We start from the raw sequence: 23894 nt of genomic DNA, 5'->3' as shown, positions 1-23894 counted from the left end.
TTACCCTATACCCATACTCACCTCCCCTCCAGGAACCCTCAGTGTGTTTCCTATAGTTAAGAGTCTTTCATAGTTTTTCTCCCTCTCTAATGACTTCCCATTCAGTTTTCCCTCCCTTACCCTATGATCCTCTGTGCAGTTTCTTATATTCTGCATATGAATGAAACCATATAATAATTGTCTTTCTCTGATTGATTTATTTCACTCAGCATAATAACCTCCAGTTCCATCCATGTTAATGGAAATGGTAAATATTCATCTTTTCTGATAGCTGAGTGATATTCCATTCTCCTACAAATAGGGAATACGTCTTCTCGTCATGTGAAACATTAACATATCAGTACTTTCAGATTTCAGCCAAAACAATGCTCATGCTTCTAGGCACCTAATAAATAAGAAAAAATGAAAATAAATGAAACATTTATTCAAGAGATTAGAAAAATAGTAACAAAGTAAGCCTAAGGGACATAGAAGCAAGGAAAACATAGAAATAAAAACAAAAAACAAGTAGGATAACAGAAAAAATTTAACAGAACTAATAAATTAATTCAAAAGTTAGGTCTTTATAAAGATTAAATGAAATTAAATGAGTATATGATTGGCTAACTTAATCATATAAAAAAGGAAAACCCATAAATTCTGAAGATAAGAAAGGATGTTAGGGAGATAGCCATTGATGATCTAAAGGAAAATTAAGTTATCATAAATAATTACAAGAGATTACTCCATATAAATAAATTTGAGAACCTTATTGAAAAACAATTTTATTCAAAAAAAATTATATAAACACTAGAAAGGAAGAGAAAATTGTGATTACACAAAGATGATAAGATTATGTATCTAAAAACTCAAATATAACCAATTGAAATTTTATTATACTTGATACAAAATTCAATATGGTGGCTGGGGGGTGAAATTAATATGCAAAAGGTATATAGCTTTCATATATACAAAGTTGGGATAGAAAAGGAAAGAAACCACTATTTACCAGCAACCAAAAAGATTGAATATGTAGGAGTAGTTTAAAAAGGAATAAGAATAGATTGCAAAATTGTTATTTTGAACACAAAAAAAGATAAACAAATGAAATGACATACCATGACCTTGATTAGAATTGTTGATTTAATTGTTGAATTAAGAATTATAAAAAAATAATTAAGAATTATAAAAATATATTTTAACCTTACATTATCAATAGATTTAAATTTGAAACTGATAAATATACCAATATAACTTTTTATTTTTATTTTTATTTTTTTAAATTTATTTTTTATTGGTGTTCAATTTGCAATATAACTTTTTAATAACAAACAATTATTCACATTTCTAAAAATCACATGGAAAATAAAGAGGTAAGAATAAGATGACATATTCTGAACAATAATAAAAACAATGTCTAAGGACAAACTGTGCCAGATATTAAGATATATTAGAAAACTGCAAGTCATTAAAATAGTGTTGTCTGGTGCATGAAAAGAAAGATCAATCAGGGAAAAATAGTCTCAATACACAGAATTTTAGTGCATATGTGTATATATTTAATATGTATATATACACATATTATAAATTAACATTTTACATCATCGAAAAAGAATTGGATTCTTTAACCAAAGGTATTGGAACAACTGAGTAGCCTTCTAGGAGAATAAATGGATCACTACTTCTCATATGTCACATCAAAATAAATTTCATATGGTTTAAAAATATAAGCATAGGAGGGATCTCTGGGTGGCGCAGCGGTTTGGCGCCTGCCTTTGGCCCAGGGTGCGATCCTGGAGACCAGGAATCGAATCCCACGTCGGACTCCCAGTGCATGGAGCCTGCTTCTCCCTCAGCCTGTGTCTCTGCCTCTCTCTCTCTCTGTGTGACTATCATAAATAAATAAAATGAAATAAAAAAAAAAAACCATAGGAGAAAAGCAAACACAAATCACAGAGTTAATTTCATTTGCACCACAAGTCAATACTGAAAAGTCTAGTAAATTATTATAAAAGTGGGCAAAGATATGACCAGACAGCCACGTGTTAAGAAATATGGTTTTAAAATTTATGAAAAATATTCAGACTGAGTTCATAATAATAGAAATGCAAACTAAAATTACAAGGAAGTGATTTAAAAAAAGAAGAAAACATTTCATAAAAAATGGTACCAATGAGAGGGCAGGGGGACCGACTCTTACACTGCAGGCGGAGGGTATACTGTTAATAACTGCCTTCAAGGGAAATGGAGCAATCCACTGTATCTTTCAGAATTAAAAATTGATATATGCTTTAACCCAGCAATACTTTTAAGTTTTTATCTTACATATAAATTCTTACAGGTTTTAAGTGGTAAATATACACAGATACTAATTACATTGTTGTTTGAAATAACAAAATATTGAAAATGAATTTAATATAGTGAAAAGTCAAATAAATTATGCTGTATCATTACATTGCTAAATGTTGTCATTTCAAAGATGTAGCTTCACATGTACTGATTTGGGAAGACTAAAAATATACTAAGTGAAATAACTGTGGAACAATGTGTTTGTTGCAACTTGTGTGGAGGGAGTATACAGAATCATATAAGTTATGTAATGCATTGACCATTTCTACTAGGACCCTCAGAAACTAGTAACAGTAACTGCTCCTGGGTCAAGGAGCTGAGTTGTTGAGGGACAGAGGTAGGAGAGAGACTGCCTTTGCACTCTATCCCCTCATGCACCTTTTAAATTTTTGCACATGTGCATAAATTATTAAAAATAAATGAAATAATTTAACATTATCTAATTTGAATATCTGTCTCTGAAAAAATACACTGATTTTAAATCAAATACCCAAATGAGATGTTCACACTGAAAATTATTTGAGTGGGAAATGGAACATGGAGGAAATATTTATAGATTTGGCACTATTTTATCTGAGGAAGGAAAAGTCTGAAATAGTTGTTTTCAATTTTGTGGACAGTAGTCGTGGAGAAAATAATGATAACCAGCTGTGTTTTATTTCTGCTGAGCCTGCAGCAAGGAGGAAATAGGGTAGAAGGGATGGAATTATAAAAAATAACCCAGCTCCTAAGCTCCTAAACCAGGTCAGTAGATCATGCTCCTCTGGTGGAGTTGCTTAATGGTCTCTTTGTTAACCTCTCTGGGTATCATCTTCAATAAATACACAACAATTGATTCCCTGACACAAGAGAGCTGGATGCGGTTACTGCAGGGCACTGGAACATATGATGGAGTCTTACTTACTGTGGAGCAACAGGATTGTCAGGCCTGCTCTCCTGACTGGGAAAGACTCACCCTTCTGATCCAGTCATGATGACCTCCAGAGGGAAAGCACAGTCAACGCAGAGCATCACAGAGTAGGATTGGGAAGCCTCTCTGGATGCTCTTCCAGTGGACTAGAGAGGATATCCTATAGGAATGTCTGAGAGATGGAGCCAGAAGTCCTAGATGGGTGGAGAAGCTAAGGGAACACTGTCAAAAGGAGGGGAAGTAATGAAGGAAAAGCTGGAAGAACCATCAAAGAATTAACATGAAGGCAAAGTAAATTAATTTCTTGATATTTAGGATTATTTCAGTTTTTCCTAAGAAAATATTGAAAAGAAGATCTTTCATTTACTTTTGCATTCTTTAAAGGGTTACTTATTCTGCTTCTTGGCTTGCTTTTCTCTAAGTTTCTAGGCACATAGACCACCTGGGTGTTTTATCCTTTGCTTAGAATTAAAAAAAAAAAAGAGGTCCAGTGGGTCAGGGACTTCTGCAGCCTCTTTGGGGATGATGAAGACTTCTGTCAGTGGAATAGGCTAGGATTGTATGATGTGATTTAAGAGGTGAAATCACCTTAGGGGAAAGTAAACAGTTGCAGGGGACATAGTTATTCCTCAACTTAATAAATTATACTCTAGCAACAAAAATGTCCAGATATGCTTTTAAATATAAATATTTTTACAATAAAGAATTTAATGGTAAGAAAAATTAAGGCCAAATCTCAACGTGAAAGCAGGGGAGTATAAGTAAACAGAAAGGCACAACGTGAAGTCTCACATGATTAATAAAAGTTAGCCAAAATTTAGTTCTATTTCTTACAGAAAAACAAGACAGCTAAAATGCAAATACTCCTTGGAGAGATTATTTACGTATTTGGATTGTGTAAGTGGCCAAGAGTAGATTTTGTTTTTCTGGGAATTGGGTTTGATTTGAAGGGAGAAAAAACAAAGACAATCACGTCTGTCTCTAACATTCTGTCCCTCTTGTTTCCTGCCTCTCAGAAACTACTCTGCCTTGTAGACTCCAACTTCTTCAGCCTGAACCCCATCTAGGATGTATGTTAGCAGGAGGACTGGCTCAAGACAACGCAGAGCAGTTTTGGTTTGGGATTTTATTGAACTTTGTGCTTCTTCACTCAAACTCTTTTCTTCCTTTGTTATGTAGGGTTTTTTATTCTCCATTTTTCTCAAATCACAGTTCTAAGAGTGATTCTTTGGTCAGCTGGTGTAGAATCATGTCCCAGCAGAATGAGACATTTGCATGGTATACCTTTCCTGCCCCAATAATGCTTTTCAGCATGTGAATAAATTGAATGTTATAAGGTGCTTTGAAAGGAGAAATAAGGGGAATAAAAAATGTTTAAAGTCAGGAAACATGGATTCCAGTCTTGGCCTATTTACTAGCCATGAAACTTTAGTCAAAGCATTTCATTTGTCTGTGACTTATTTCTAAAGCTGGCAACAACACACTAATCACCTAAAGATAGAATTGAATCTCTATAGGACCATTTTTTTAAGCTTTATTTATTTACTTATTTTGAGAGAGAATGAGAGAGTAAGCTAGTGGGGGGAAGGGGCAAGTGAAAGAATCTCAAGTAGACTCCCAGCTCAGCAGGGATCCCTATCTGGGGTTCGATCCCATGATCCATGAGATAACAACCTGATCTGAAAGTAAGAATTAGGATGAGCCACTCAGGACCATTTAGGTTCTAATTCTGTAAGAGATTCAGTGAAAGAATAGAGTAGAACCAAATATTATTGAGCAAACAGAAAGGGGAATGACAACATGTATAAAATGTGCTTGGGTTGTTTTTAAAGCAAGCTGGCCAGTTTCCCAAGACCAAGTTAGGACCAAGTAGATATTTCAAATTCCTATTTGTGGGAGTCCTACTTTCATCATGAAAATATTGCAATGTACCCTTAATACACATTAATATGATTTTTTAGAACTTTTAAGTATGTTTGTATTTTTACATTTGATTTTTTTTTTTGTAATTTACTTTATGAATGACTAATGTTTTGGCATTCATGGTACATTCTCAGGAATTCTTGTAAAGTTAAAAAAATCTAACTTGAAATGTAATGAAATTTTTTATAAGTATTAAATTCAGTGTTTAATGAAGTTAACATGTATTTGTGGGCATTTAATTAAACAGTTTGGATTTTGTCCTTTGTCAGCATATATTGAAGTCAGTAATATGTTCTTTAGGTCTCAAATCTTAACAAGTTTCAAGTCCCTAAGCATGATAGCTCTAGTGTCTTTAGAGCAGAGCAGTCCTCCAGCTACCTGGTCTCATGACAGTAAGGGGTCAAGGTTGAGGCAAATGCTATCTACCTCAGGGAAGTACTGCCCCGACCTGTGGATTTAGGGGATTTTACACACCATCAGAGGCACAAATCTTCTTTTCATTAGCAGACTTTCATGCCGTGGTCTTAGAGCCTGGCAAGGAAAGGGATGCAGAATCCAATCAGCTTGTCATTTAATTTCTGTGAAACTTTTAGTCCAGACAAAAAGGAAATAAATTAACTAACAAACAAAAGTAAGACCCAACCAAGCCATGAGGGAAGTTGTTGTAATTTTCAGACTGGGTGCTGATTGATTGAAATCGATGTGAAGATTTAGGAAATAGTATAAATAGTACAGTGGAATAAGTAGGATGATAGAATTGAAAGAGATGGGCTTTATGATGTTAAAGTCATAAGAAGCGCCTCAGCAGGTCATTGAATGGCTCAATCACTTTGTAGGTGTTCCAGTTATCTATTGTATAACAAACTATCCTAAAACAGTGGCTAAAAAATCTTGTTATTTTTATATTTCAAAAATTTATATATAGGTTAGGAATTCAGATGTATTCCCCAGGGATGGTTTAATTCAGAAGCACAATATTTGTGACTCCAGATGGGGTGATGTAAATTGTTGTGGGCCGTAAGGGGTCAAGCTGGCCAGGCATATATGGCATCTGAAAAATGCTTTCTACGTCCTAGTACAGTGCAGATTTATTTTTGTTGCTTATACCCACAGGCCCAACCTAACTAGCCAGTGGTCTTTTTCACATAATAGCCTAATGAGTGTTGTTTCACTATCAGTTGCTGTTAAACTTTTTAGTCCTTGATAGAAGTAGCTTTTGGATACTAGCCTTTTATTTGATATGTCATTTGCAAATACCTTCTCCCATTTGGTAGGTTGCCTTTTAGCTTTGTTGATTGTTTTCTTTGATGTGCAAAAAGCTTTTTATCCTGATGAAGTCCCAATAGTTCATTTTTGCTTTTGTTTCCCTTGTCTCTGGAGACGCATCTAGCTAGCATCTCTTCAAAGAGGTTGCTGCCTATATTTTTCTCTAGGATTTTGATGGATTCCTGTCTCACATTTAGGTCTTTCACCCATTTTGAATTTATTTTTGTGTATGGTGTAAGAAAGTGGTCCAGTTTCATTCTTCTGTATATTGCTGTCCAGTTTTCAACATATTCACCATCAAGGACGTACAGTTCAAAACCTCAATGACATACCACCTCATACCTGTCAGAATGGCTAAAATTAACAAGTCAGGAAACAACAGATGTTGGCAAGGATGCTGATAAAGGGGAACCCTTTACACTGTGGGTGTAAACTGGTATAGCCACTCTGGAAAACAGTATGGTGTTCCTCAAAAGGTTAAAAGTAGAGCTACCATATGATTCAGCAACTGCACTATGAGGTATTTACCCAAAGGACGCAAAAAGAGTGATTCAAAGGGGCACATGCCCCCCAATATTTATAGCAGTAATGTCCACAATAGCCAAAATATGGAAAGAGCTCAGATGTCCATTGACAGATGAATGAATAAAGACGAGAATATATATATATATGTGTGTGTGTGTGTGTGTATGTATATATATATGAATATTTCATTATATATATACTATATACATATTTATGTATATACTATGTATGTATAAAATGTGTAAATATATATGTGTACATATATAAAAAATGAAATATTACTCAGCCATCAAAAGAATGAAATCTTGCCATTTGCAATGACGTGGATGTTATTATTAGCAAAATAAGTCAGTCAGAGAAAGACAAATATCATATGATTTCACTCATGTAGAATTTAAGAAACTAAACAGATGAATATAGGGGAAGGGAGGAAAAACAAAATAGGATGAAAAGAGAGGGAGGCAAACTATAAGAGACTTTTAACTATAAGAAACAAACTAAGGATTGCTAGAGGGGAAGCGGATGGGAGGATGGGGTAGTTGAGTGAAGGACATTAATCAGGGCACTCAATGTAATTAGCATTGGGTATTACACGCAACTGATGAATCACTAAACTTTACGTCTGAAACTAATAATACACCATATGTTAACTAACTTGAATTTAAATTAAAAGAAAAGAAGTAGCTGCCCTTTTTAATCTTCCTGAGTTCTTAAAGTTTTCTCTTTATAATTTGAAAGTCTAATCAAGAATAGATATAGGGATGTCTTTTAGTGATTTTTGTTTGAAATGTGACACTTTCAGTCTGCATATTCATTCAGATATGCATGCAATCAGATATTTCTAATTTAGGAAAGGTTTATGCAGGTAAGTCTTTCATCCTTGCTTTTGTTCCTCGAGTCTTGATTTTTCTCTAAAGATCATGCATATTTCTGAGGTAGGATCTTGCTTCTTGTCTATGTCTCCTTCAGAGTTTCATCCTGGTAACCTTTCTTTACATTATAGAGAGATTTCTCAATTTTCTCATCTAAATAAATCACTCCATTTGTGGTAGTGTCATTTTACTCTTTATTACCTTCAAAGAGTATTAAATTATTCTGTGTCTGCTTTGGACTAAAACAGAATATTTTTATGTGGGACTTCTTAGCTTTCTGATAATTTGAACAGATGGAATATATTCAAACCTACTGTTTTCAGATTGCACTGCTTCTAGGGCTTTTTGTCTTGTTCATTGCTTATACTGATTTAACTGTGGGGACTGCAGATGGTCCTTATCTTTCATAAGATAAAAGTTTTCATAACATGTTTTTGTACATTATTTCCTAATTCTTCCAAGTACTCAAATTTTTCGATTATGTAATGGTTGGTATGCACACACACACACACACACACACACCATACCAGTCAGGATACATGAGTGTACGTTACAATAACAGAGGACTCCAACAGGGTTGGGATTCATAATTCTATTACAGAGTAAGGTTGATTTGTGTGACCACTAAATCAAACTGTATGTATGATATGTGTTACCTATATATAAAACATAAATAAACAATACTGGGGCACCTACATGGCTCAGTCAGATAAACGCTTGCCTTTGGCTCAGGTCTTGATCTCGGGGTCCCGGAATCTAGTCCCACATCAGGCACCCTGCTCAGTGGGGAGTCTGCTTCTCCCTCTCTCTCTGGCCCACCTCCCTGCTTGTACTCTCTTTCTCTCTCAAATAAATAAATACATAAATAAAAATTAAAAAACCATCAGTGTACATTATGAAATATATTTAGAAAAAAATGTATGAGCCAAAATGTACTACCCAAAATAAGATCTACAATTACTGGTAACATTGGATTTACCCGTGTGTTTCTTCCTAATCCCATCCCCTTCTCTGTTTCCTGGACATAACTGTATAAAATTTTGTATTTATCATTTTTTTTGCTTTAAAAAATGGCTAATATCACATATAAATATCTCTTCAATTATTTAGTTTTGACTTTTATCCATCATATTTATATGATGGATATACACTAAAATACAAATTGTTGAACTTTGCTCACTGTTCCTGCTTTCCAGCTAAGTTATATTTTAGCACTATCATTATTTTTGTATGTATAAGAGTTTGTGAAATTATTTGAATATTTTAGTTCATCCTTAAATTCATAAATTGAGTAGGAAATGGGAAAAATAAGTGTTGATGGTAATAATGATAATAAGTAAATGACTTAAAAACTGAATATAAGAATCGAAGCATTTTTTTTCTCTTGTAGTGGTCCCTCACTTTCTGTTGTGGTCCCTATCATCAAGAATATTTGGGCAGCCCAGGTGGCTCAGTGATTTATTGCTACCTTCAGCCTAGGGCATGATCCTAGACCTGGGATCGAGTCCCGTGTCGAGCTCCCTGCATGGAGCCTGCTTCTCCCTCTGCCTGTGTCTCTGCCTCTCTCTCTCTCTGTGTCTCTCATGAATGAATAAATAAAATCTTTAAAGGAAGAAAGAATATTTAAGAATATAAAGTTTATTTGGCAAATTGATTTCTTTTTGATTGCAAACTATATTCATTAGTCAAGAGTTTAAGCTACAACTTCTCTGAGAGCAAAAACTCTTTACTTTATTTGCCAAATGATTTTGAGGTTTGAGTTTTATTTTATTATTTTTTAAAGATTTTATTTATTTTTGAGAGACCCAGAGAGAGAGAGAGAGAGGCAGAGACACAGGCAGAGGGAGAAGCAGGCTCCACGCAGGGAGCCCGATTTGGGACTCGATCCCGGGTCTCCAGGATCAGGCCTTGGGGGTGCTAAACCGCTAAGCCACCTGGGCTGCCCAGGTTTGGGTATTTTAATAGGTAAATAATCCTTCAGGACATTTTTGTATGTAACCTAGCAAATGATGTCATGTAATAAGAGCTTTGGAGATCTGGATCTTCTTATTAAGTGGGTGTGTGATATTGGGCCAGTAACTGACCCTGTGTTTTGGTCTTTACTCTAAAATGAGGATATAAATAGCTATCATTCCCACCCCATGGTGTTATTATTAATGTGTATGAAAGTTCTTTGAAAAGTAAAGCTCTGGAAAGCTTTGAAAAGTAAAGGTATAAAAATAAGAACTCAAATAATTATTCAGGAGATATTTACTAGGTACCTACCATGTACCAACTTGCTCTGAGTACTGGGGAGGAAACAGTGAATAAAACTGGAAAATGTCCTTATTGGTAGGGAGTTCAAATTTTAGTTAGAGCAAACATGATAATCAAATAAACAAATAGGCATTTTTTTCAGGTGGTGAGATATACTATAAAAGGAAATTTAAGCAGGGGAGATGATAGGAAAATACTATGAGTCAGAGGTGGAGGCATTTTATATAGGATGATCAAGGAAGGCCTCTGTAATAATGGAACACTGAACAGAGAATTGAATGGAAAAAGAGAAAGAATATATGCTGGAAAAATCACTCATGCTAGTGGGATACCAAAAGACAAGGCTAATAATACAAACCAAGAGCATTGATGTTTCTAAACAAGGGTAGGCTTCTAATTTCCTTCATTCTCAGACTATTCTCTGAAGCATCAGGCAGTTGTTGATTAGGATAAATTTGGTAAGAAGTTGAAAGCTCTTTCTTTTTTGAAAAGCACCACATAAATACAATTCAATTAGGTTTAAATAAACTGGAGCCTTCATGATAGTATCTGATATTTGTTGAAAATATGTTTGCAACGAATACATCCTGTGACGGTCACAAAAGTCTGGAGTCAAATGTTGTTATCTCTGTTTTTCAAATGAAGAAACCAAAAACAGAAAAGTGCTTTGTGAATTTCTGTAACTGATTCTTACTGGATCTAGGATGGCCTCTGCATTAACCCCTGCCCCTGCTGTCATTTCCCTGGCATGTATGGGAACATTTCTAGAGCCTCCACTGACTTGGGGTTTAACCTTTATGAGACCCAGCAGGGGACCTGGAAGCCTCATCATGTCAGCCCACCAGGGTGTAGAAATTGAACATGTGACTAGAGAGCTTGTGACTGACCGGGAAAATGCCCCAAACTCAAGATCTTGTAACTAAACCAATAGATTTTGGTCCTAGTCTACTAATTTACCATAGTGGAAAGCTCTCCTGAAGCCATTGTTTAAGAACCAGAGTGTCCTAGGTAGCTGAATAGAAAACTGAGGTGTGAGTTGGCTTTTAGCAGAGCTTCTGCCAACCACCATCAGCCTTCTGGGGCCTCATTTTACCCTTTCTATCCTGAATGTCACTCAGCAGCAGCTCTGTAAAGGCCAGTGATATTTTTAGTTCTGTTCCTTCCCGTGAATACAGAGATCATTCTTTTTTTTTTTTTTTTTCCTAGCGAAATGGAAACAATTTCTCTCAGTGCCATTACTCATCCTTCCTACTACTGGAACTCAGACAACTTCAGGCAAGGGAGAGATGCAGACCAAAGAAGGAAGTGTGCTGCCACCCAAATGAGTGGGAGACTCAGAGCTGCTGCTGGGTGAGGCTCCTTGTTTAAACAGATTGGCTTCTCACAAAAATGGGATCTTGAGATTATTGTCTACTTTATACTTTCTGTGGAAAACTGGAGTCGGGGATTCTCCAATATCTTTCAACAGAAGTAGACAAGAAAACAGAACAACAACAATAAAGATCAACTCTTTCTTCCCTTCCTGTCTTCCTCTCTTTTCCATCTTTCTTTGTCTTTCTTTTCCCTCCAGGTATGGGAATGTTCTTGTCCTAGGAAATGGTGTGGTGAGTGGAAGGAAGTGTGATGTAGAGGGATTACCTGGTGTCTGAAGAATTAGAATAGTAAGGGGGGGAGGGACACATAAAATGATGAGCAGAGGAGTGGCCAAAGTGCTTGTACAATGCTCACATACACATACATACACATCAGTGTGGAAATAGTTGTATGTGTAGGTATAGCTATAGAGTTTAGATGTATATAAATTATAAATATGTTGTATGCATGTATACATGAATATATTTCCTACTTTTTTTTTTTCTTGCTGATATGGCCAATAAGCAATGACATACTAATAGCAGTAAGCAAAGCACACACCACTCAGATCTTGGTTTCTAAATACCAACCTCCACTAAAAGGAACCAGGAATCCTTAAAATATGGCTGATTCTAAGGCTATAGTAAGAAAATTCCAAGATGAGTCTGAAACATCTTCTTATATCAGAAAGCAAGGAAATGCTCAAAGAATGATGGAGACATGCCAGAAGGACAAAGACACAGAACTCTTACTAGCAAAATCTCAGACAATTTGAGTATCAAGATAATGACTGAGTGTCATATTACAAACCAATGAATAAAACAGAAATCATGAGTCTGTACTTAAATAAATGGAGGAGACATAAAGGCTTTTTCTTAGATTAGATTGTCATTTAATAAATGTAGAAACAATGATGGTATAGGAAAAGAAAACTTTCCCTTTCTTCCCTTCTTGGTTCCTTGGTCTAATCATTAAACTGACACAAGACAGATTAAGAAGAGAAAAAACAAATTTTAATTTCCTGTGTACAGAGCTCATAAAAATATAAAACTCAAAGAAGTGACCAAAGTAAACAGCTTTTATACTTTGTAGACAAAGAACAAATACATTTGTGGGGAATTGACAAAACAAGGAGGTTTGAGTCAGGGTAAATTGGTGAAGACATAATAAGATTTGTGTCAGTCCTAAATCTCTGGTGATAAGGATGTCTCTCTACTTTCTGGTACAGGGAAGGTACCTTTCACGTGGGAGATTTATTTCTCGCTTTCAGGGGGACAACATAGGGGCAGAATTTTCTTGCACCAGCTCCTTCTTAAGTAACTTTAATTCAAAAAGATCAAATGCGGGGATCCCTGGGTGGCGCAGCGGTTTGGCGCCTGCCTTTAGCCCAGGGCGCGATCCTGGAGACCCGGGATCGAATCCCACGTCAGGCTCCCGGTGCATGGAGCCTGCTTCTCCCTCTGCCTGTGTCTCTGCCTCTCTCTGCCTCTCTCTCTCTCTCTCTCTCTGATTATCATAAATAAATAAAAATTAAAAAAAAAGATCAAATGCTACAGAGGCATATTTTAGGGTGGCCTTCACTAAATCCATCAGATCGAAAGTTGAGCTGATGGCTATGGAGAGCAGAATCAGTTTAGTGACTGGTAAAAGATCTGCAAAGGAAGAGAAGAGCATTGATTAGAAGAAGAATGAACAAACAAAAAAAATTGAAGCACATTTCCCCACAACTCATTATAAACTAGCTCCCAATATTGGGAATAGATTAGTCCAGTAAAATGGTTGTGCTGCATTTACCTAATGGAAAGTGTTAATCTACTCTTTTAACAAATATAAGTTAGACACTACTTTTCCTGTTGGATTTATATGCAAACATTATTTTTCACTACCCCTTGTTGGGTAGTCAGTGTATCTAGAGCATGATTTTGGAGGACAACAGAGGTTTAGTTGTTACCCTCTGACCGGAATAGCTCGAAAGTCCACAGAGTGGTGTTGGACTCTTTTGTTCTATTACCATAGAAAGATTTAAGAATGCCTTTCCCTAAGTTTCAATTCTTAAGAATTCATAAGTCTCAAAGCTTGGGAATAAGGTCCTCGATATTGAAAAGTAGTAGGAATACACAAACAGATTTTCCATAATTTCTCATCTAATATGATTACATGGCATGGCTTTATGAAAAAAAAAGGAGTCTGAGTTTGTAATTTGACTGACATTTAAAGTGGAATATTTGGTTACAGAGGAGCCGGGTGTTGGAGTCCACATCATCTTGATCATTTAGATGGAACACATTATATACCTTGTTGTCACATAAGATAAGAAGATCACTGTGATTTGAAGATAAAGTCAGAGCAGAATTAGTAATTTTCCAGGTCTGAGACATTCCATGACCTTTGCCACAAGAAATGTTAGCATTGATACATCTCTACTTACCATATACCTCTGTCAGTTTGTGGGAGCTGAACACATTGCAAAATGCCTGATATAGGGGACCTGCAGTCTGGTTTTGGCAGCTATAAAGTTTGGTTTTGTCACCTGGCCAAGTTAGTCCAGAATTTTGGTCTATCCACATATAATTTGGGCAGTCTAATCAGGGAAGCAGCTGTGATACCCCAAGTGAAACTCATACAAGGATGGCCTGTGAACCATCTAAGACATTTTATGATTTGGCAGATATCTGTATCGTAGGAGGTAGTGCTACAGTCAATTTTAATATCCCTGACAGGTTTGGAAATGTCTATGAAATCAAACTACAGGATTTAATTGAAATATTGTGCTGGTATGTTACCCAGGAAAGGTCCAGGGGCATGTCTGTTTTCAATACAAAAGGAAATATTTTTGCCTATCGTTTTTGTCTGGTTAAAGGGCAGCCCTTGAGCTTCTACAGAGGTTTTCCCAGCTCAAATAACTCACCAGAAGAAAAAACAAAGTGATGCTTTTCTAGCTGTGGATACCATTCCTGGCCATTCATTCGTCTTTGATACTTAGTCCACCAGGTATTCACACTGGCAGGAAAATTTCAGGTTCTTCTGCATTATCCAAATGTTGGCATAATCAACGGTTGGATTCACCAGGGTTTGTCAAAATGACATAAAGGGGTGTTTTGTTTGTACTTGACTTGTTGAAAAAGTAAGGCTTTTTCAACTAAGAGCAAGACACAGAGTGAGAGAATCATTATGTAAAACTCAGAGGGGGAGCAGGGCACATTGAAACAATATCCAGTCAATCTTCTAATAAATAATAAATATGGAAGGAAAAAAGTATTCATTAATAAACTGTGGTGTGTGTGTGTGTGTGTGTGTGTGTGTGTGTGGTAAGGAGTCTTATAAAGGATGGAAAATGGGTAAAAGCAAAGTTTCTTGATCTTGGGAAAAGTTGTCCACTTTGTAATGTCTTCTGCTTCAAAAACCTGAGAACTGACTCTGGAAATCATTTGCAGGGACTGTCTTCCAGGTCTGAATCATTAATTCAGATTATCTAATTAATTGGCATGACTTCCATGAATTCAGGATTTTTCTTTTATTTTGATGGTGGTTAGCATACCTCATAAAGTTTTTCCCAGAGAGGTGATAAAGCATGTATTGTTCTAAGACCTTGATGTGTATCTGGTCTTCTGGTTGAAAGGGAGGGCAAGGGTTGTCAGTCAATGGAGGTCATGCCTTTTTTGACCTGTTGGCAATATACTTCAAGTATACTAGTTAGTTTTTTTTTTTTTTTTTTAAATACACCAGAGCATTCTATATTTTTTTTTAAAGAAGATTTTATTTATTCATTCACGAAAGACACACACAGAGAGAGAGAGGTAGAGACACAGGCAGAGGGAGAAGCAGGCTCCATGCTGGGAGCCCATCCCAGACTCGATCCCCAGTCTCCAGGGCCACACCCTGGGCTGAAGGCGGTGCTAAACCACTGAGTCATCCGGGCTGCCCCCTGTTAGTCTTTATATACAGCTAGTCATAGCATCAAATTGCTAACTTAAGTTCCCACAATGTTCAGTTAACCTAGAAATGGAAAGTTTAGAGATTCCATGAGGCATTGAGCATCCAAACACTATTCCAAAAGTAGTCAATTGATGGCTTCTAATTGGAATAATCTGGATCTTTATAAGGGTCAAGAGCAATGCTTCTGGCCATTTAGCCCCAAATTTCTTGACAGATCTTTACTAAAGCCCTTTTTATGTCTAAATTTTTAGGTTCTATTTTTCCTGATGATAGAGAATTGTACAGGATACAAAATTTTAGGGAGTACTCTGGAGTCTTTGTAAACGAGTGGTTTATTTCTGCTCTAAAATGAGTTCCCTGCTCTGACTCAATCCATAAAGAAATAACAAAATGCTGCCAATTAGTCTGTTACTAATCTCTTTACTACTACTGTCAGGATATTAATTTCTTTACTACTATTGCAGCATCAGAGATTTAAAATATCCCTGAGATACATGAGTCCATGTTGACTGTCTCCCTCTAAATGTAAATGCAACTGTCATCAGGTCCATCCACTAAACATGTAGACAATAACCAGTAAGACTAGCCCAAGCTGGAGGCAAGTTTATACAATCCATCTGAAGTACAGCAAAGGGAACTGTGAGCCTAGGAGGATTTGCTGGGGTATACTGATTTCTTCTAGAAACTCGGTGTATTTACAATTGGCGCACCGGAAACTAATTTGTTCAGAAATTGTGTGAATGTCAGGGCAGAACCAATTGTCTTTCAGTTTGTTAGTTATCACCCATCTGGCATCTGGAAGGAGAATATAGAGGTTTAGCAAGAATAGCAAAATTAGAAATTCATTGGCAGCAGTAGCCAGCTGCCTCTAGAGATGTATGTAATTGCTTATTCCTTTTGAGGGGATGGACAAAATTGACTCAAAGCATTTTGAGGTGAGCTTTGGAATGCCCTGAGATATCTCATGTTCTAATTAGGTAACCATTATTTGTACCCATTGAAGTTTAAGGCAAGAGGCCTTATGGTTCCCTTTAGCTAGTGCCTTTAGGAGAATAAAGGAGTCGTACCCTGCTTAGTTTGTACAGGGTAAAAGGCTACCCAGTGAGCTTTAAGGACTTGAGAAATTATTAAAGGACTCACAAAATGCCTGAGATATGCAAATCCATGTTAACTGACTCCCTCTAAATATAAATGGGAAAAGAACTTGCAAGTCAGGATGTAGGGCCATTAAGGAGGGCATGTGATGTAATGAGCACTGAACAATATATGCAACTGGTGAATTATTGAAAACTACATCTGAAACTAATGATGTTGTTTAATTGAATTTAAATAAAAACAAAACCAAACCAAACAAAAAATGCAACAGGATTCAAAAGAAAGTTGAACAGAGATAAATTACTGTAAACCAGGCTACATCAGCAAGAATTGAAGAATACTAGCTAGATTAGGGACTAGGAGTAGCAAGCAATTACAAGTTTATGGCTCTTAGTTCTTGCACAAACTAATTTCTGAGTCAATTTGCCTTCTTTCTTCACTGGCAAGATTAGCATACTAGAGGGTGAGAAAGTAAAGACAAATACACCTGCTGCAAAAGACAGTTTATTATATAAATTCAGTTCCTTATTATTCATCTCTTGAAAGAGGCTTTCAATTACTGATGGAAATGGTTTATTTATTTATTTTTCCAAGTAATGCATGCACACAGGCCCTGCACTTGGTAACAATCTAACTTCATTTGCATGGGTGGCCCAAAGACTAATTGGGACATTTAAAAAATTTTTGGAAAAAATTACGTTTTTTAAACTTTAATCCCAGTATAATTAACATACAGTGTAATATTATTTTCCGGTGCACAATATTAAACAATTCTATATTACTCAGTGCTATCATGATAAATGTACTCTTAATCCCTTTCGCATATTTCATCCATCCTCTATGGATCCTCCCCTCTGGTAACCATTAGTCTGTTCTCTATATTTAAGAGTTTGCAGCTCTGTCTCTCTCTCTTTTTTTTCTTTCTTTGTTTTGTTTCTTAAATTCCACATAATTAAATCATAAGTTATTTGTCTTTCTCTGACTGACTTGTTTCACTTAGCATTATGCCCTCTAGATCCCTCCATGTTGTTGCTAATGACAAGATTTCACTCATTTTTATGGCAGAAAAATATTCCATTGAATATATACACCACATTTTAAGGGTCTCTTATGGTTTGTTTCCTTCTATTTTCTCCTTTCCCATATGTTCATCTGTTTCTTAAACTCTACATATGGGTGAAATGATACGATATTTATCTTTCTCCAACTGACTTATTTTACTTAGCATATTTTAATCTAGCACTGTCCACATCATTACAAGTGGTAAGATTTCATTGTTTTTTTAAAATTTTTTTTAAAATTTATTTTATTTTTAAAATTTCATTGTTTTTGATGGCTGAATAATATTCCATTATATCTGTATCTATATCTATATCTATAATCTATATATCATTTCTTTACCATTCATCTGTTGATGGACATCTATGCTCTCTCATATTTTAGATATTGTGGACAGTGTTGCTATAAGCATTGGGGTGCAGGTGACCCTTCGAATCACTATGTTGTATTGTTTGGATAAATACTAGTATAGCAATTGCTGAGTCATATTTTAAGTTTTTGAAGAATCTCCATATGTTTACCAGAGTGACTGTACCAGTTTGCATTTCCACCAGCAGTGTAAAAAGGATCCCCTTTCCCTTTATCTTCACCAACATCTGTTGTTTTCTGAGTTGTTAATTTTAGCCATTCTGACAGGTATGAGGTGGTATCTCATTGTGGTTTTGATTTGTATTTCCCTGATGGTGAGTCATGTTGAGCATTTTTTCATGTGTCTATTGGCCATTTGGATGTCTTCTTTGGAGAAATGACTTCTGCCCATTTCTTGACTGGACATTTTGAGTTTATTTTTGTGTATGGGGTAAAAAGGTGGTCCATCAATACCATTTTTTGAAGAGACTGTCTTTCTTTCTCCCATTGCATATTCTTGCCTCCTTGGTTAAAGATTCATTGACCATTTAATTGTGGGTTTATTTCTGGGCTCTCTGTTCTATTGATCCATGTGTCTATTTTTATGTCAGTACATACTATTCTGATTACTACAGCTTTGTAGTGTAACTTGAAATCTGGGACTGTCATACCTCCAGTTTTGCTCTTTTTCGAGATTTTTTTGGCTTTTTGGGGTCTCTGTGGTTCTATACACATTTTAGGATTCTTCTACTTCTGTGGGAAATGCTGTTGGCATTTTGATAAGGCCTACATTAAATCTGTGTAGGTTTTTTTTTTTTTTAACAATATTTGTTTTTCCAATACATGAGCATAGAATCTTTCCTTTTTTTTTTTCTTTTCTTTTTTTAGTGTCATCTTCAATTTCTTTCACCAAAGTTTAATCTTGAAAATAGTTTTCAGAATAGAGGTCTTTTAGATCTTTGGTTTAGTTTATTCCTAGGTATTTTATTATTTTTGGTGTAACTGTAAATGGGATAGTTATTTTAATTTCTCTTTCTACTTCTTCATTATCAGTGTATAGAAATGCAGTGGATTTCTGATATTTTGTATCATGCAACTTTACTAATTCATTTATTAGTTTTAGTAGTTTTTTGGTGGAGTCTTTCAGGGACTCTCTATATAGTATCATGTCAACCACAAATAGTGAAACATTTGCTTCTTCATTACTGATTTGGAAGAGTTTATTTATTTTTTAAAAATCTATTTATTTATTTTAGAGAGAGTGTGTGTGTGCAGTGGGGAAGGAACAGACAGAGTGTCAAGCAGACTCTGCACTGAGCATGGAGCCTGATGCCGGCTTGATCTCATGACCCTGAGATCACGACCTGAACTGAAACCAAGAGTTGAATGCATAACTATGACACTGAGGCACTTCAGTGAAAGCCTTTTATTTCTTTTTGTTGTCTGATTGCTGTGGCTAAGACTCTACTTTGTTGAGTAAGAGTGGTGAGAGTGGGCATTCTTCTGTTGTTCCTGATTTTAGGGGGAAATCACTTGGTTCTTCCCCACTTATTATGATGTTTGCTGTGGGTTTTTCACATGGCCTTTACTATGTTGAAGTATGCTCCCTCTAAACCTACTTTGTTGAGGATTTTTACCACAAATGAATGTTGTACTTTGTCAAATGATTTTACTACATCCATTGAAATGATCATATGCTTTTTATCATTTCTCTTTTTGATGTGATATATCATAATGATTGATTTGTGAATATTTAACCACCCTTGCAACCCAGGAATAAATTCCACTTGATTATGGTGAATGATTTTTTTAATGTGTTGTTGGATTCGGTTTGTTAACATTTTTATGAGGATGTTTCCATCTGTATCCTTTAGAGATATTGGCTTATAGCTTTCTTTTTTGTAGTGACTTGATCTGGTTTTCATATCATGATAATGTCAGCCTCATAGAATGAATTTGAAAGCTTTCCTTCCTCTTTTATTTTTTGGAATAGTTTGAGAAGAACTATTTACCTCTTATTTAAATGCTTAATAGAATTCACCTGTGAAGCCATCTGGTCCTAGACTTTTGTTTGTTGGGAGTCTTTTGATTATTGATTCAATTTTTTTGCTGGTAATCAGTCTGTGCAAATTTTCTATTTTTTTCTGCTTCAGTTTTAGTAAGTTATATGTTTCTAAGAATTTATCCATTTCTTCTAGGTTGTCGAATTTGTTGACATATAGTTTTCTATAACATTGTCTTATAATCCCTTGTATTTCTGTGGTGTTGATATTTATTTCTCCCCTCTCAGTTCTGATTCTGTTTATTTGAGTCCCCTCTCTCCCTCTCTTTATTATGAGTCTCACTAAGTTTGTCAATTTTTTCATCTTTTCAAAGAAAGAAACAGTTCCTGATTTAATTGATCTATTCTAATGTTTTTTTGTTTTTTTGTTGTTATTTTTATTTTCTATTTTGTTTATTTTTGCTCTAATCTTTATTATTTCCTTCCTTCTACTGGTTTTAAGATTTGTTTGTTGTTGTTATTGCCCCTCTTCTTCTTCTTCTTCTTCTTCTTCTTCTTCTTCTTCTTCTTCTTCGTCTTCTCCTTCTTCTCCTTCTTCTCCCCCTCCTTCGTCTTTTAGCTCCTTTAGGTGTAATGTCAAATAATTTATTTGATATTTTGAGATATTTCTTTCTTCTTGAGGTAGACCTGAATTGCTACAATCTTTCCTCTTAGAATGGCTTTTGCTATATCCCAAAGATTTGGACTGCTGGGTTTTCAGTATCATTTGTTTCTATGTCTTTTTTAAATTTCTTCTTTGATTTCTTGGTTAACCCATTTATTGTTAATAGCATGTTTTTTTAATCCTCTATGTATTTGTGGTTTTTCCAAATTTTCTCTTGTGGTCAATTTTTAGGTTCATTGTGTTGTGATTAGAAAATTTGCATGGTATATCTTCAATTCTTTTGAATTCATTGAGACTTATTTTGTGGCCTAATATGTTATATGTTCTGGATAATCTTCCATGTGATCTTGAAAAAAAAATACTTATTATACTATTTTAGGATGGAATGTTCTGAATATATCTGTTACATCCATCTGGTCCAATATGTCACTCAAAGCCACTGTTTCCTTGTTGATTCTATGTTTGAATGACCTATCCATTGATGTAAATGGGGTGTTAAAGTCTAATTGAGACATCTTTTAAAGACTCATCCTCTTCAGAGGAATTTAAATCCAGATGAATTTACAGTAAGGATGTTACTGACCCATTTATCACAGCTGCTAACTCAGGAAATGAACAGATAAGCCCTGGTGGGGGCTTATTTGTCCAGGAGCATTGGGCAAATTGAGAGCACAACCCCTGGCTTCATTCACAACACTGTTGCCAAACAAACTTGGATAAGCTCTTTGCAAGAGAAGCCAATAACTCAAAAGAGTCTTTGGAAAAGAGTAAAAGAAAAATTTATTTTGGATGCTGGCAGCCAGGCAAGATGGTAGGTTCAACCTTAAAAACTCACCTCTCTGCCTACAAGATGGACAAAGTTATTTGAGGATAATTTAAGGGAGTACATACAAGAGAGCAGGCAGAGAGTGAGTTATCATGAATAGGTGTTAGTATGTGTTCAGCTCATGATCAAGGACAGAGAAGGGGCCATTAAGGTGTGACCTTGTAAGCATTCCATTGCTATCAGGGCTTTTCTGATCTGGCCCTGAGATGTTCCATTTATTGCAGTACACTTTCATCAATGAAACAAGAAAGTGTGTTAAGAAGTTAATACAATAGTTTTCAGTTAGAATGTGAGTTAAGCAATCTTATCTATTTCTGGCTTTAACTGTTGGAGTTGAACAAGAGGGCTTGCTAACAAGAAAAATAGGAAATTTAGAAAAGGTAGAGAAGGTAGAGAAATAAAAATGCATTTCTCATTACAATCCATAGTGGCATTAAATTTACATAACAGATCTCTACTAAAAAGTTTTGGTGGTGAGAAGTTGGAAATTAGACAGGCATAGTGTTGTTAAGAAAGCCTAAAGATATTGGGGCGGCCTGAGCTATGAGTAATGAAATAGGTTGCCCTGAGACTCTGGCAGCCTCAGTCAGAGGTGATAGGTAGAGATAAATCCTCTCAGCAGATGGCAAATTCCCACCAGTGTCAATTTTAAAATCCAGTTTTTGATCATTTTAAAAAAAAATTAATGCTGAACTCTGGGATGTGAGGATCAGCTGAGTTCATCAGTCAATGGTGAATTGCCTCACAGGAGAGGAAAAAGTTGACTCTCTGGGGGAGCTGAGGCCTGGGGATTATTTTTAAAGTGGTCCTTTCTCTTCAGTGCAGGACAATTATTTTTCCAATGGCCTTTTTTGTTTTTTTTTTCCTTTCACAATGTCGGCACATGTCTAGAGGAAAATAGGAAGGGCTCTGAATTGCTTTTAGAGTCATACATTTATCTCTCTAAAGATTTAAGTTGCAGAGCAACAATTGTTCATTTTAACTGCCCCCTCCCGCCCCCATATTCCTTCAAGCTATTCTCAAATAACTGAGTAGCTGCTTCTATGATGACACTTATAGGCTTGCTAGCTCATCCAACTACATTATTTTATAGTTGCCTCTTTATACCAGAGAGGCAATTTCCTACTAAAGTGGAAATTAAAAGGTTCCTTTCTTTACAAAAAAAAAAAAAAAAAAAAAAAATTCCTGTGCTCTGGAGCTTCTGGGTTTAATGTAGTATGCCTTTGAAAACTTTGCATACGCCATTCAACAAAGACCTTCAGATGCTCCTCTTTCTGAGTACACAATTCAACCTTAGACTAATTCATTTTAGGGTGGAAAGGCTCTAAAATTATACCTATCAAGCTTTGAATATCATCCGCTAGCTGAGATATTTCCTAGTCACTTTTAGGAGGGCCTGGGAGAGTTTCGGGCTGACTGTTTTTTCCTTGTTAGGAGTGGTTTTCTCCAGGGGGCCATCTGTCATGTTTAACTATAGTATAATCATGGAAGGGGAAAAATACTCCTTAGCAGTCTCCATGAGTGAAGTTGTGAATGGTCACTAATCTTTCTAATTTCCCTTTAAATGTGGTAGGATCTGAAAGTAGAAGTAAAAGGGTTTTGTAATTTAAAAGATCTGTTGTTGTAAAAGGGACATGAATTCTTTACTGTGAAGATACACACACAATGGACATTGCATAGAAAGGCCCCAAACTGGCAGGACCTGATTACAGATCTCTGGAAAGAAGGAAGAGCTGCAAGGCACAATAAAACAAACCTCATCACCATCTGTCTCGGGTGTTTCTGCTACATTCATTCCTGACATTTAGCATTTATGTAAATAAACTGTATACTCTGGATGTGGAGGTGAGACCATGCCACAGTGTTTTCTGTAAATCTCATAAGAAAGGAGATGAGAGGGATGCCTGGGTGGTTTAGTGGTTGAGTGTCTGCTTTTGGCTCAGGGCATGATCCCAGGGTCCGAAATTGAGTTGCACATCAGGCTCCTTGCAGGGAGTCTGCTTCTCCCTCTGCCTATGTCTCTGCCTCTCTCTCTGTCTCTCTGTGTCTCTCATGAATAAATAAATGAAATCTTTAAAAAAAAGAAAGGAGATGATAAAACAGTAAGTATGTGTTTAGGGATTTTCTGAGAATGTTGGAGAAATTTAAGAAGATAAGGAAATTTGTTTTTGAGATGGGGAATTTAGACCAGGGGCTCAAACATCCAAAAAATCTGGACAGTCAGAGACAGAGAGTTGGGAATAATGAGATGTACGAGAGGGTAGAAAGAAGAAATTTACATTGGATGTGGTTTTTAAGTTTTGTTCTAAAATTCAGTTTCTTTTTTTCCCCCATCTTGTTAAAGGAATCTCTAAGGCTAGCCATGATATTCCTTGTGTGTTTTTACGGAAAGACTTGGAGGTAACTTCTGAGGTTTAGAATAAATCTTTATCATGAATGTGAGAGGCATTCCTGAAGTAAGTGTAGAAGATACAGCATCCATGACTCAAAAGTTTACTCTCAGAGTTATCTCAAGAAAGCAAAGATCTTTA

Source organism: Canis lupus, chromosome 24, assembly GCF_048164855.1.
Source record: "Canis lupus baileyi chromosome 24, mCanLup2.hap1, whole genome shotgun sequence".
In the NCBI taxonomy this organism is placed as follows: domain Eukaryota; kingdom Metazoa; phylum Chordata; class Mammalia; order Carnivora; family Canidae; genus Canis; species Canis lupus.
The sequence above is the reverse complement of the archived record's forward strand: the minus strand, read 5'-3'. Positions refer to the sequence as shown.